Source organism: Schistocerca serialis, chromosome 2 (assembly GCF_023864345.2).
Source record: "Schistocerca serialis cubense isolate TAMUIC-IGC-003099 chromosome 2, iqSchSeri2.2, whole genome shotgun sequence".
Taxonomy (NCBI): Eukaryota; Metazoa; Arthropoda; class Insecta; order Orthoptera; family Acrididae; genus Schistocerca; species Schistocerca serialis.
The window spans coordinates 83,136,493-83,152,568 of NC_064639.1; the positions used below are offsets into that span (position 1 = coordinate 83,136,493).

The 16,076-nt window shown below is 41.1% G+C and overlaps 1 pseudogene; it reads left to right on the plus strand.

Annotated features, from left to right (window-relative positions):
• Positions 1-333: 333 nt before the first annotated feature.
• The window catches only part of LOC126455740 (dehydrogenase/reductase SDR family member 11-like), an 80,556-nt pseudogene continuing 64,813 nt past the window's right edge, over positions 334-16,076 (plus strand).

The following is a 16,076-nucleotide window of genomic DNA, read 5'->3' on the forward strand; positions in this document are numbered from 1 at the left end:
GTCGACGTTGTGTAGCTTTACAGACCGGTCGTCGGAAAAGAAATTGTTTGGAACAAATGCTGCTACGTATTTATTTATTTACATACAGTTGCGGTGAAACCGAATGTCGGTTTGAATAAGGCAAAAACTGCTCTTGTACCTGTTACAGGTTCTAGAAGCTACTCGTTGAAGCGTTCCACTGAAGTCGTCCATCGGACAGACAGATCTGTTTGCGCGCCGGCGGAGAGTAGAATGGACTGCGATCTGGCGATAACGAGCTGCCCTGCCGGACGTACGCGGGCCGCCTGTCCTCTGGAGGCGAACAGCCGCTGAGGCGCGCCACTTGCTGTCAGGATGGAGCGGTGCGCAGGTCGCGTCGCCCTGGTGACGGGCGCCAACTCCGGCATCGGCGCCGCCACCGCACGGGCGCTGCTCAGGAGGGGGCTCAAGGTCGTCGGCCTCGACAAGAGGATCGACAGGGTCCAGGTAATTAATTAACCAGCAGCCTCGGTACAGCATCTCAAAACTGGACAGGTTCAAAATCTGTCCCAGAAATTCTGAAACAGAAATTGCGTTGGTTTCAGTGTCATATAGAAATGAATGTGATGTATTAAGAGTAAGGTATTACTTTTTCTGTATTTAACTTCATCACTTTTTTATGACACAATCGTAACTGGTTTTCAGCCTTCATAGGTCATCCTCAAATGCTACTTTTTTTGAGTCATCAGTCTTCTGACTTGTTTGATGCCGAGTGCCACGAATTCCTCTACTGTGCCAAACTCATCATCTCAGAGTAGCACTTGCAACCGACGTCCTCAGTTATTTCTTGAATGTATTCCAATCTCTGTCCTCCTCTGCAGTTTGTCTCCTCTACATCTCCATCTAGTATTATGGAAGTCATTCCCTGATGTCTTAGATGTCCTATCGTCCTGTCCCTTCACCATGTGAATTTTTTCCACATATCCATTTGCTCTCCGATTCTGTGCAGACATTCGTCTTCATTGCCTTATCATTTAACCTAATTTTCAGCATTCGTCCGTAGCTCCACATCTCAAATGTTTCGATTCTCTTCGGTTCCGTTTTTCCCACAGCCCATGCTTCACTACCACACGATGTTGTGCACGAAATGTACCCTCTCAGAAATTCCTTCCACAAATTGAGGCCCTTATTGCCAGTGATAGTCTGCTTTTGATGTCCATCTTGCCCCGTATAGCGTCCCCAGTGCCATATTACGAAAAGACTTTAAATTATTTATAAAGAAGACATTCATAATTTGTAAGAGATTTTTTTTTCATGTAGCCTTAAAATAATAATTTCTCTGTGTAGGTTTAGATTGCAAAGAAATAATTTATGACAGAATGATCTAAAGAGACGCCCAGTTACACTCTTTTGTTAATTTTTTAGTCGACCTTACTTCTTCGCTTGTCTTGAATGTGTCTAGAGGGACATCTTGCGTGTGCTGACGAATGTAAGCATATTTGTATGAGTTAAGCATATAATATACTGATTTAAATTTATTGTGCACTTTTAATTTGTAAGAGGTGATCCCGATTTCATGTCCGCCTTCCTTGAATTAACCTGCATTCAAGTAATTTACAGCTCAACAATCGCAGCGGCCGATGCAGCCAACGACGCCATTACGTGGCGATATTAACTTATGAAAATTTAACGGAAGCTGAAAACTCGCCCGCTTTAGCATAATATCAATTTTTCTCCACAGCCGCACGAAGTTGCAGAAATACTTAGCTTTAAGATTCTTATTTTCAGTACCATAGCCGAGACCCAGAGCCAGGACTCTGACTACAATACAATGGTTAACGGAGGTAAGAAAATACTCTCGCGCGTGTGTGGGCCGCAATTGTAATTAATAACTAAAGATCTTTTGCTTTAACGTCAACTGACTAGCCGAGGAAATTTATATGAAAAGTTTATTACATTGTTCAACTTAAATATCATTTTTATTAAGGCCCACCACGTAAGTCGGCAACAATCAAAAAATAATAATAACAATAACAATATATACATTAAATTACGACGGCCGACGGACGCGAGGTTGGCGCTGCAACTTTGGGGCCCGATTAATATGATTCTATTGTAATGAATGTAATTATGTATGTGTCTAATTGTTGTAAAATATTAATGCTTGTATGAATTCTTTTACATGTACAACAACAAAACCACACCCTGAGGAGATCTGGAGAGGAAAAAGTGTAGAAAAGAAAAAGGATTGCGAGAAAGAAAAATAAGTAAGGTAAGGCCTATTGTGCAAGCATCCTGTGTAGCTCTGTGCGGAATATCGAACCCATGTGCACATGAGATACCTTCGGTGTTTTGTGTATTTATGTGTTTATTTTTGGAGGGATAATTATTCGTTTTGTGTATTTATGTGTTTATTTTTGGAGGGGATAATTAATCGTGTGTGTATCAGTGTTAAAGATTCGTCAGTGGCTTAAAGTGAATTTAGTATGGGTAAGATAGGACAACCTAAAGCATCCGTACCAGAAGAACAAAATTCTGTTAATATGGAAAGTGAGGATCATTTGCAATATGTAAACGAGTCCCAAGCCACCGCCTCGGATAACATAATTTCCGGAGCGGGGGGCGAGGATCTGTGGACGGTGAATGACGCTCCACAGCAGAATGGGAATAGAGTAACAACTCCACTGCCTGGGCAGGGGGGCCAATCGAGTGCTAGATTAAGCGGGGCACCAGTATGCTCACCGATTGCAGACCCATTTGCAGAATTTCTGCGCAGGTTAGAAGAAAGAGATAGGGAAAGAGATCAGAAACTGGCTCAGATGCTACGTGAGCAAGAGCAGCGCAATGAAGCGAAACTAGATAGGATCCAAAGCGAACTTGCCGAGATGCGGGACGCGTGCAAAGAAATACCCGACCTTGTGCAAAGCTTAGCCAGAGAGATGCAAAAATTACAGATATCGCAGGCTAGGCTTGAAGACAATGTCCAGACTTTAACCAACCGCGTGGATAATGTGGAGATAGATGCACGGAAAAGTATTGACGCATATTTGGAAGTGCAAGCTCAAAAAGTAGAAAAAGAATTAAATGAATGGCTAGAAGTAAAGGATCGCGAGATATCTGCAAAGATTGAAAGCGATGTAAAAACAGCCGTAGAACAAGCGACTGCGGCCGCGAGTGTAAATACTGACGCTAGCGCTGCCGCACTACATGCCGAATTAACACAGATTAAGTCCCGTGTGACTGCGGAGTTGCCAAATTGGCAACAGGAGGTCGCGCGGAGACTGTCTGCGTTGGAAAGCAATGTAAACAGTGGCGGACAGATCATGAATCAGACTCCGCGTACTGATTACTATAATAACGCTGACGGTAGCCAGGGTGCGAGTGCGCAACCGCAACCTAATGCGAATTATGAGCACGAGCAACACGCGATACCGTGCAGCGCACATCACGAAGTGATGAATGTCCCAGAATGTAGCAATCAGACGTGCAAAAAAGAGGACAATGTAATAAAACACAGGACATTCCAACCCTTCAATAGCGAAAAACGAAATGTCCACCCTGTTGTATTTATTAAGAGCTTTAGGAATGTGTTTCCCAGGACATGGACGGAAAGACAAAGAATACAGTTCGTGGTCTCCTTTATTCAAGGTGACGCGGCACTGTGGGCCACCGACGTGTCCGAAAAATGTCTAACGGTGCAACAGTTTGAAGGTGCATTCTTGCAAAAATTCTGGTCCGATAGCGTCCAAGAAAGACTACGAAAGGAGTTGTACAGTCCAGAAATGTACAATCCTAAGATGGGAACGTTACGCAAATATTTAGAAAAGTATATAAACAAAACCAGGTACTGGGACGAGCCAATGTCCGATCGTGACATAATCAGATTAATAAAAATGAAGTTGCCCAGTGAAATTAAAAGATATTTCATCAATGTGCCGGAATACGATATAGAACAATTCATGGAAATAGTGGATTCTGTTGACCTATTGATCGAAGATATGAAAACCGAAAACAAGTGGAACCATGCAGGCTATAATCAACACAAAGCCGATTACAATAGCAGCCACAGTAATGGTAGTAACTTAGTACCAAATGGTAACGGGAATAGGCAAGAGCACCGGCAACAGAATCAAGGCACAAACAATGGCAATGGTTATAACGGCAACGGTTATAATCGTGAAAATCGAAAGAGACATCATGATGGACGCATGAGTAATGGATATAATGGTAACGGCAATCCGCAATGGCGCAACAACCGAAACCAGTGGCGTGGTCGTAACGAACCGACACCACAGTGGCAACAAAACACAGTGCCACAATGGAACGCCAACCCAGGTCCGTCACAGAACATGTCAGGGAGTTACAACCGACCACCACAAAACCAGAGCCATACACAATATCAAAATACACCATCGGGGAGGCAGGGCGGCCAACCCAACAGTAGCAACAACAACAACCAGAACCACAATGTGAGGTTAGTGGAAGTGACAGACAACTGTCAACCCACTAATGCTCATCCGTTAAACTAAAGACAGCCACAATACGCTCTCCGTTGTTGGCTGCAGGATGGTGTAGTGAGGGCACATTCACGGATGACAGCCATAAACTTTGTATGCTGAGATACAATGAAGGAACAAAAATAGAAAAGGAACTTGTAGACATACCGCAGACATGTAACCGAACCGACAAAAGTGTTGTGCAGGCTATATTGCAAGCAGATATGTATGGAGCACCAATACACATAATAGTCGATACCGGTGCGTCAACCAGTGTCATGAGCGCAAATTTTTACAAGTACTTGAGTCAAAATAATAGAATACCAGTATTGCCAGTGAAGAATTGTCGTGTTACAGGTGCAATAGGTGCACAATCTCATAAAGCACCAGGTGCAAGTCGAGTTTACGGTAGGAAATGAAGCAATGAAAAGCTCGTTCCTAGTAGTTAAGGGATTAGGTGTTGCTTGCATCCTGGGGATGGAATTTTTACGCCAGAGGGACGCAAAAATCGACCTCTTGTGCGGGGAAGTAAGCCTTATGAATGAGGATAGACGTGTAATTTTGCCGTTGTTGAGGACACGGGAAGTGCACGGTAAATATTGCCGGAGCTTTCAGTCGAGATTCGAAGGAATACAGGTAATGAATTTATATTCTGACTTAAGTACAAGACAAGCATATTTTAAAGATTTTATTACTGAATACAAAGAGGAAAAAAGGAAACTGATAGCCATGAAAGTTAGGGAGTCAGAACATTTGACTGAAGCACAACAAAACGAATTGACTCAGCTACTTACAGATTATGAGAATGTGCTTTCGGAAAAACCCGGTGTTATCGAGGGCTACACCTATAACATCGAAGTGGTACCTCACGATACTTTCTGTCACGCAAACTACACCATTCCGTGGTCAAATAAGGAGGCAGTTACCAAGGAAATAAGAAAAAATACTTACAAAGACTTAAAGAAGTTCCCTCAGTAGAGCAACGTTTACATTTGTGTGTAGTAGGTTAAGTTTATAGTGTATTTTTTCTGTGTGTAAATGTTCCGATTTTAGTGTAATATTTAAAGACAATGAGGCACACAAGATTAGTGCGATTCAATTTTGTAGATGTTAAGGAATAATAGTATTTTTAAGCAATTGCATTTTGAAGAAAAAAATGAACGTAGGTTTAAGAATATGTTAAAAATTTCATGTTGAAAAACGCTAAAAACAAAAAAAAAAAATTTTAAAAAGAGGAAATTCAATAGCATGTAACGATGAAAGAATTTTTCATTAGTGTGTCATGAATATTTTTGAACTGTAGTAGTAATGAAACTTATGAAAATTTAATATTATAATGTATATGTTGTTCCATGTATTTATGTCTATACCGATCTTGAAATATGCTCAATCATAATTTACTAAACAACATGAGTGCAGGGTGTACATCACCCAAGGTACCTCATGTGTTGTGGACAAGGTACAAAGCAAATCAATAAACGCGACTACCGCTAAGCACTGTTAAAATATATTGCCATCTGCTAAGGCAGAGATTTGCACGAATTTTTAGTGTAAACAAAAGTCACAAATCTAACATTAATCTAGGAACTTGCACGCTAGGCCTAGATTATAAAATGTCTACAATAATGCGAGAGGCAAAGTTTTGTAAAGTCGAGCCTGGCTCTGGAGAGCAAGTACGCAATGAGTGGGCAGACATGACATGGGGACTTGCCTCAGATGAGACGGAAATACAATTGTATAGTCAAAAAATCTGAAGGCAAGTACGACTCTAAGTGGAAAATAAAAAGAGATAATTAGTGCGAGAGACTGGTAAAATCCAGCATTAGCCAAAATCCAGTTCAGACTGAATGAAATACATTAGTGTTTGTGAACTAATCGAAACAGCTACTTTAAACAGTGTGAAAAACTGTGAAGGTGAAACTGTGATATGGACAGTGAAGTGCTAGTATTGAACGTTCAACAGCGGTGAGGACGCCAAACGCCAATATTACGCACGAAAAACTGTGAATTTGCTTATAAATGTGAACTGTTAACGTGAAGTGAACCCACAGTCAATATTTTTGGGACAGACTGTAGTTTCAGTGAGCACAATAATGCGAGATTGGAATGCGATGCGTGGACTGTTGCAAAACAGCGACCGCAGAAACGGCGAATGTTTGTGCTAAGCTCGTATTGGGACACTCACCAGTGCCTGCGAGTGAGGCGAAAACATAAATAATTTTGTCAAGACAAAAACTGACGTATGATGGAAACAGTATTGCATCAAAACTTCATTCACGGGAGAAGATCCATGTCATGTATTCTGCAAGACAGTGCTAGCTTGACACTCGGAAACTGGCGAAAACTTAACAACAACTGCCGCGCTAATAAATTCTTCTTTCCCACTAGCGTAACCATCTGAAGCGGGAAACAAATATTACGTTGGTTGTGTGTGTGTTTCATGTACTACGTCGGAGATGCGTAGCAGAGCTGACTCCTGCCAACAAGAGCGGGGGGCGGATATCATCCCACTCCGCCACGCCTGGCCGAGACAGAAGCGCATCGCCAACTGTGCAGCCGATCAGTTGATTCTGACGTTCCGCGACGGCGAGACACACGCTGGCGTCGGGCGGGCGTTGACCTCTCCGCAGCCGCCGCGAACGCCGAGCACCGAACACACCAACCGACGCCGTCGCGAGCCAAACGTCGCGGCGTAGATCATCAAGTGTTATAATGACCTCATTTTTTGCATAGTGCAACAAAAATATTTGTATGCACATCCTGTACTCCAATGACATCCCAGAAACAATTAAGTGAAAGTGACCAAAGCAGTTAGTCTGTCGCTCCGCCGAGGTTTTCCCCAGGTTTCCCTACGGCCGCGCCAAATGGGGAGCGAGCAGTTGACACCCCTGGGACTTCAAATATTCCGGACTAACTCGTGGTTGTATACCTTGAACCTCATCTGTATTACACTTTGTGAACAACACACCTCAGTAATTACTACTGTGTAAATATACGATGTGACATATGTAAACTGTGAAAGAAAAATCTGCGTGTGGACACTGTGGACATGAAAGAGGAAATATTTATGTCAAAAAACACGAACATTTTTTAGGACATAAACATTTCGGGGGGCAATATAGCGTCCCCAGTGCCATATTACGAAAAGACTTTAAATTATTTATAAAGAAGACATTCATAATTTGTAAGAGATTTTTTTTTCATGTAGCCTTAAAATAATAATTTCTCTGTGTAGGTTTAGATTGCAAAGAAATAATTTATGACAGAATGATCTAAGGAGACGCCCAGTTACACTCTTTTGTTAATTTTTTAGTCGACCTTACTTCTTCGCTTGTCTTGAATGTGTCTAGAGGGACATCTTGCGTGTGCTGACGAATGTAAGCATATTTGTATGAGTTAAGCATATAATATACTGATTTAAATTTATTGTGCACTTTTAATTTGTAAGAGGTGATCCCGATTTCATGTCCGCCTTCCTTGAATTAACCTGCATTCAAGTAATTTACAGCTCAACAATCGCAGCGGCCGATGCAGCCAACGACGCCATTACGTGGCGATATTAACTTATGAAAATTTAACGGAAGCTGAAAACTCGCCCGCTATTAGCATAATATCAATTTTTCTCCACAGCCGCACGAAGTTGCAGAAATACTTAGCTTTAAGATTCTTATTTTCAGTACCATAGCCGAGACCCAGAGCCAGGACTCTGACTACAATACAATGGTTAACGGAGGTAAGAAAATACTCTCGCGCGTGTGTGGGCCGCAATTGTAATTAATAACTAAAGATCTTTTGCTTTAACGTCAACTGACTAGCCGAGGAAATTTATATGAAAAGTTTATTACATTGTTCAACTTAAATATCATTTTTATTAAGGCCCACCACGTAAGTCGGCAACAATCAAAAAATAATAATAACAATAATAATATATACATTAAATTACGACGGCCGACGGACGCGAGACCCGTCCGACACTGGATATATTGTTGCCCAGGAATCAGAATCCATTAACTTCATCTACTTCATGACCATCGGTCCTGATGTTAGGTTGCTCGCTGTTCTCATTTCTGCTTCTTCTCATTACTTTCGTCTTTCTTAGATTTACTCTCAATCCATATTCTGTACTCATTAGACTATTAATTCAGTTCAGCCGAACATGTAGTTCTTCTTCACTTCCACTCAAGATAGCAATGTCATCAGCAAATCTTATCATTTATATCCCTTCACCTTGAATTTTAATCCATCTCCTGAACATTTCTTTTATTTCCATCATTGATTCTTCGGTGGTACAGTAGAGGCGAAAGGCTGCATCCTTGACTTACACCCTTTTTAATCCGAGCACTTCGTTCTTGGTCGTCCACTCTTATTATTCCCTCCTGGCTCTTGTACGCATTGTATATTAACCGTCCCTCCCTATAGCTTACCCCTATTTTTCTCAGAATTTCGAGCATCTTGCACCATTTTACATTCTCTAAAGCTTCTTCCAGGTCTACAAATCCTATGAATGTAGCTTGATTTTTCTTTAGTCGTGGTTCCATTTTCAACCAACATGTCAGGATTTCCTCTCTGGTGACTTTATCTTTTCTTAAGCCATGAGCTGTTAAGCTGAATGTGCGATAATTCTAGCGCTTGTCAGCTCTTGCAGTCTTCGGAACCATGTGGATGATATTCTTCCGAAAGTCAAATGGTATGTCACCAGCCTACTCATAAATCCTACACACCAACCTGAATATTCGTTTTGTTCCCACTTCCGCCAAGGATTTTGGAAATTCTCCTGGAATGTTATCTATCCGTTCGGCCTTTTTTGATCTTAAGTCCTCCAAAGCTGTCTTGAATTCTGACTTTAATACTGGATTTCCTATTTCTTCTAAATCCACTGCTGTTTCTTTTTCTATCACAACAGATACATCTTCCCCTTCATAGTGGCCTTCAATGTACCCTATCCAACTATCTGCTCTCTCCTCTGCATTTGGCAGTGGAACTCCTGTTGCACTCTTAATGTTACCACCCTTGCTATTAATTTCACCGTAGGCTGTTACGATTTTCCTATATGTCGAGTCAGTCCTACCGACCTTCATTTTTTTTCGATTTCTTCACATTTTTCATCCGGCCATTTTGTCTTAGCTTCCCTGCGCTTCCTATTTATTTCATTCCTCAGCAACTTGTATTTCTGTATTCCTGAATTTCCCTGAACCCTGGACTTCCTATTTATTTCATTCCTCAGCAACTTGTATTTCTGTATTCCTGAATTTCCCTGAACACTTCTATATTTCCTTCTTTCACCGATCAACAGAAGTATGGTTTCTTCGGAGCTATTTTCTTTGTACCAATGTTTCCTTTCCAACTTCTCTGATGCCCCTTTTTGGAAATGTCCATACCTCTTCAACTGTACTGCCTACTGAGCTATTCCTTATTGCTATATCTACAGCCTTAGAGAACTTCAAGCGTACCTTGTCGTTCCTTAGTACTTGCGTATCCCACTTCTTTGCGTATTGGTTCTTCGTGACTAAAATCTTACACTTCAGCCTACTGTTCATCACTACTAGATTCTGATCTGACTTTATATCTGCTCCTGGGTACGCCTTACAATCGAGTATCTGATTTCGGAATCTCTGTATGTGTATGACGTTATCTAATTGAAATATTCCCTTATCACACAGACTTTTGCAATTATACCTCGTCCTCTTGCGATTCTTGTACAGAATATTCACTATTACTAGCTTAAATTTATTACAGAAATGAATCAGTCGTTATCCTCCCTCATTCCTTTTCTCAAGCCCATATTCTCCTTCCCTTAAAACTGTATTCTAGTCACCGATTACTGTTACATGTTTATCTCCCTATTCGTACTGTATTACCCGCTCGATATCCTCATATACTTCCTCCATCTCTTAATACTCAGTTTGCGAAGTCGGCGTTGACGCATGAACTATCGTTGGTGTTGGTTTGCTGTCGATTCGGATAGAAACAACCCTGTCAGAGAACTGTTCACAGTAACACATTCTCCGTCCTACCTTCTATTCGTAATGAATCCTACTCCCGCTAAGCCATTTGATGCCGTGCGATATTACCCTATACTCATCTGACAATAAATCCGTTTCTTCTTTCCATTTCACTTCACTGGCCTCTACTATGTCTATAACGAGCAAGAATTTCAGTATTTTAAACATAGCTGCGCAACAGCAACGGTTCCGCGTAATAAGATTAAAAACAGCCGACCAATTGCAACTGGTCGGCTGTTTTTAATCTTATTCTATAACGAGCCTTAGAATTTATCTTTTCAGATTTTCTAGTTCGCCGACCACGTTCAAGCTCCTGACAAACCTACGTCCCGACTCGTAGAACGTTATCCTTTCGTTGGTTATCTAACCTTCTTCTCACGGTCACCTCCCCTTTGGCCGTCCCCTACCAGAGATCCGAATGGTGGACTATTCCGGAATCTTTTTCCAATGGAGAGATCATCATGAAACTTTTTTCAGTTACAGGCTATATATCTTGTGGATACACGTTATGTGTGTTTAATCCAGTGATTTCCGTTGCCTTCTGCATTGTTGATTGCGTTTACGTAAGCTTATGGACTGACTTTTTTCTGGTTCATAAACATTTGATCTTTATCTGTTATTACTTTTCTGTTGTAGTTTCATCTGCTGGCACGTTGCATGACTTTGGATATTTGATATTGTTGATTCTTTCGCCCTTAGGAGCAGTTTCCTAACCCGAGGTCAAGAGAGTGTCCTGAACCTCCGTCCGCAGCACCGCCCTCTTTGACAATACCGTTGCCAGAATGAGGGTGATTCTTATGCCGGAAGTCCTCGGCCGCCAATGCTGGTTATTAATCAATATTTAAACAGTTTCGAACTTGGGACCGAAGCCGTTTTCGTTACTAATCAAAGACGATACCCCTCGTCCACTTGTGCATCACCAGTGCTGCTATGGACAATACTAACGGTTATAGTAAGACCTGAAAGAAGTGCTATATTTTCACTTGGTTTACTTGTGAGCTTAGTAATGTTGGTTTCATACCTATGAGCGGTATTTGATGAACAAGTGCTCATCAGCGTTTCCACAAGCGGTACGTTGTCTTTTGCAAAATGTATTAACAGTTCTTGCTGCTAACAAGTAAGTCCGACTGTCGGACTGTAATACTGTAAACTCTATTGTCTGAACTTGTCATGTTCACAGAGATTCAAAACACGTTAGCTAATGTCGGTAAGCAAACAGACCAAGACTTACATTAACGTTACGTTTGGCTTCTATATTCACATTAGTGAGATTCTTCTGTAGAGTCCAGGTTTTCTCAGTAGTGTTTACCGGAATGAAAGCGTCATCCCTCCGCGGATTCCCATTTATTTTCACGAAGCATCTTTGCTATATTTGAGTGTTTCTCGAGTGTATAGTAACAAATCAAACAGACCGTCTCTGAGTTGCTTCGATATCTTCCTTTAATCCGAACTTCTGGAGATCCAAAGTACTGGAGTACTACTCAAGAATGGGTCGCACAATTATTCTATTCGCGGTCTCCTTCATATCTGAGCAAAATTTTCATCAGAAATCTTCCAATAAATTTAAATCGATAAATCGCCTTCACTACTGCCGACACTACTTGCTCGTTTCATTTCATATCGCTTTGCTATGTTACACGTAGACTTACAGAGCGTAACGGGTGTAATTTATTTTATTTTTATTTACACATCAAGTTCCGTAGGACCAAACTGAGGAGCTAATGTCCATGGTCATGGAAGGTGTCAGTACATGAAATTACAACATAAAGGTAATAACAGACAAAAATCAAACGTTTATGAATCAGGAAAAGTCGGTCCATAAGTTTAAGTGAAGGCGATCAACAATACGACAAGAATCACCTTAATTTTTTAACGAATTCGTCGACAGAATAGAAGGAGTGATCCATGAGGAAACTCTTCAGTTTCGATTTGAATGCGCGTGTATTACTGCTAAGATGTTTTAATTCGAGTGGTGGCTTATTGAAAGTGGACGTAGCAGTATACTGCACATCTTTCTGCACAAGAGTCAGGGAAGTCCGATCCAAATGCAGGTTTGATTTCTGCCGAGTATTAACTGAGTGAATGCTGCTATTCCTTGGAATAAGCTAATATTGTTAACAAGAAATGACAGTAAGGAACATATAAGCCCGACCGGTTGGCCGTGCGGTCTAACGCATGGCTTTCCGGGTGGGAAAGAGCACCGGTGTGTGTGTGAAATCTTATGGGACTTAACTGCTAAGGTCATCAGTCCCTAAGCTTACACACTACTTAACCTAAATTATCCTTAGGACAAACACACACATCCATGCCGGAGGGAGGACTCGAACCTCCGCCGGGACCAGCCGCACAGTCCGTGACTGCAGCGCCTGAGACCGCTCGGCTAATCCCACAGCTACACCGTCGGCGACTGCTGCTCAAACAAGTTCTCTACGTACGCGTACACCACCATTTCTCTACCATGCAAACATAGGGGCTACACTCGTCTGGTGTGAGTTTTCCCTGGGGGGGTCCACCGGGGTGCGAACCGCACAATAACCCTGGGTTCGACGTGGGGCGGTGGAGGGGTGAAGTGGACTGCGGTAGTCGTAGTGGGTTTGTGGACCACTGCGGCTGCGGCGGGGACGGAGCCTCTCCGTCGTTTGTAGGTCCTCGATTAACCAAACATAAGGAATATATATATATATATATATATATATATATATATATATATATAGAGAGAGAGAGAGAGAGAGAGAGAGAGAGAGAGGCCAAGAGGCCAATGTTAAAATACCCAGACTCGTGAACAGGGGTCGACAAAAGGTTCGTCAACTTACACCACTTACTGCCCGAACCACTCGTTTCAGAGCCAAAAATATCTTTTTAAAATGGGAAGAGTTACACCAAAATATAATACCATACGACATAAGCGAATGAATATAAGCAAAGTAGACTAATTTTCGTGTCGAACGATCACTCACTTCAGATACCGTTCGAATAGTAAAAATGGCAGCTTTAAGTCTCTGAACAAGGTCCTGAACGTGGGGTTTCCTTCACAGTTTACTAACTATCTGAACACCTAGCAATTTGAACTGCTCCGTTTCAGTAATCATATGCCCATTCTGTAAAATTAAAACGTCGGGTTTTGCTGAATTGTGTGTCAGAAACAGTAAAAACTGGGTCTTCCTGTGATTTAGCGTTAGTTTATTTTCTACAAGCCATGAACTTAGGTCATAAACTGCACTATGTGAAACCGTTCCAGTGTTGGACACAACATCCTTTACTACCAAGCTAGAGTCATCAGCAAACAGAAATGTTTTGAGCTACCCGTTTTACTAGATAGCATGTCATTTATATAAATAAGGAACAGGAGTTGCCCCAACACTCATAAGTGGGCCATCCCCCACCTGAACGTACCCCGCTCAAACCCCACATCACAGCCATTCTCAACATTGATAATAATAACGTTTTCCTGCTTGTTGCTAAAGAAAGAGGTGAACCAACTGTGAGCTTCTCCCCTTATTCCGTAATGGTCCAAATTCTGCAGCAATATTTTGTGATCAACACAATCAAACGCCTTAGTTAAATAAAATAATGTGCCTAGCGTTCGAAAGCTTGTGTTTAACCCATCCAGTACGTCACAAAGAAAAGAGAATTAGCATTTTCAGTTGTTAAACGACTTCTAAAGCCGAACTGTACATTTGATAGCAAATCAATAAATTTTACAAACACTGATGGCATAGAAATAAGTCTAAAATTATCTACATTATCCCTTCCTCCCTTTATCTAAAGTGGCTTTACTACTGAGTACTTTTGTGGGTCAGGAAACTGTCCATTCCTAAAGGAAAAATTACAAATATGGCTAAATACAGGGCTAACATGTGCAGCACGGTTCTTTAATATTCTGCTAGACACTCCATCATAACCATGAAAGACCTTAGTCTTCAGCGATTTAATAATTGACTCAATATCCCTCTTGTCTATATCACAGAGGAGTGTTTCAGACACCAATCTCGGAAAGACATTTGTCAAGAAAATTATATGATTCCCTTTAGAAACTAAATTTTTATTTAATTCATCAGCAATTCCAGAGAAAATGATTGTTAAATGCTGTACATATATCTGATTTATCAGTAACAGAAATATTTTTACTACGAACTGACTTTTCATCGTCGACCTTGTGCTGCTGACCAGGCACTTGCTTCACAACCGACCATATGGTTTTAATTTTATCCTGTGAATTAGCTATTCTATTTGCATACCACATAGTTTTTGCCTTCCTAATCACATTTTTAACCACCTTACACTACTGTTTGTAATGGGCTACTGCAGCTTGATAGTGACCGCTTCTAGCATTTTGATGTGAATCCCGCTTTGTTTTACATGATATCCTTATCATACCAGTCAGCCACTCGGGCAGCCTTTTACTGCTAGTACCACGTTTAGGACGTTCCAATGGAAAGCAGCTCTCAAAGAGCATGAGAAATCTGTTAAGGAATGTATCATATTTGTGATCTATTTTATCGGCACAATAAACATCCTGCCTCTCTTGTTCCTTAACGAGGTTTAAGAAACTGTCTATTGCTGTAGGATTATCTTTCCCAGATAGTTTGTAAGTATACGTGACTTTTGTTTGAGTACAAAAGCCCTTTTGTGTTAAAATTTGTGCATCATCGTCTGAAAGGCCATTCACCCTTTTACTAACAGAATGCCCATCTAGTAATGAAGAATGAATAAAAATATTGCCTATGGCTGTGCTACTGTTCCCCTGCAAAGTAGTTGAAAAAAAAAAAAAAAAAAAAACGCCGCCTGCATCAGAATATACGAATTTAGGAGACTATGATCATCCTTTTCTTGCACCATCATACACAAAATTTATATTGAAGTCACCACATGTAATTAATTTCTCGTACTTCCTACAAAGTTAACCAAAAACCCTGTCTAGCTTGAGCAGAAATAATCTGAAGCCAGAGTTAGGGGAACTAAAAACAACCACAATTTGGAGTTTAGTGTCACTAAATTCAACTGCCCCTGCACATCATTCAAATATGTGTTCAGTGTAGTGCTGTGATACGTCTATGGACTCACATGGAATACTGTTCTATACATACATAGCCACTCCTCCACCCCGCAAGGAACTCCTTGAAAAACATCCAGCTAATCTGTGTCCTGGTAAATGAAGCCTCTGAAGTGTTAAATTATTTAAGTGGTGCTCTGATATACCAATAATCTACAAGCAGTTCTCTAATTTTGTCTCTAATACCTCTTATATTTTGAACAAATATTCTAATTCCTTCTCTACTTGGAAAAATGACGTCCTTTGAACGTAAGCCCTTAGTTAGACGGACTTGCTTTATGTAAGTGCAGGTATTTCTACTGGTGGCTGAGGACAGCGTACGGAAGAATGTTACATCTTTATTTATGTCACTGCAGTCTAAAAGTCGTAGTCATTACAAATCATATCTTTTAGTTGGTTAGTATCTCTAAGTAGATGTTGCAAGAGAAAACAGTGAATGACGGTCTTTCCCTTGGGCAGTAAGTCGGGTGTGAAGTCTTGACGTATGGTCGCAAAACGCATAGTGTACACTGACAGCCATAATCCTCCTAGTGGTGCAGTATGATCATGCAGAAAGCCTCAGGTCCT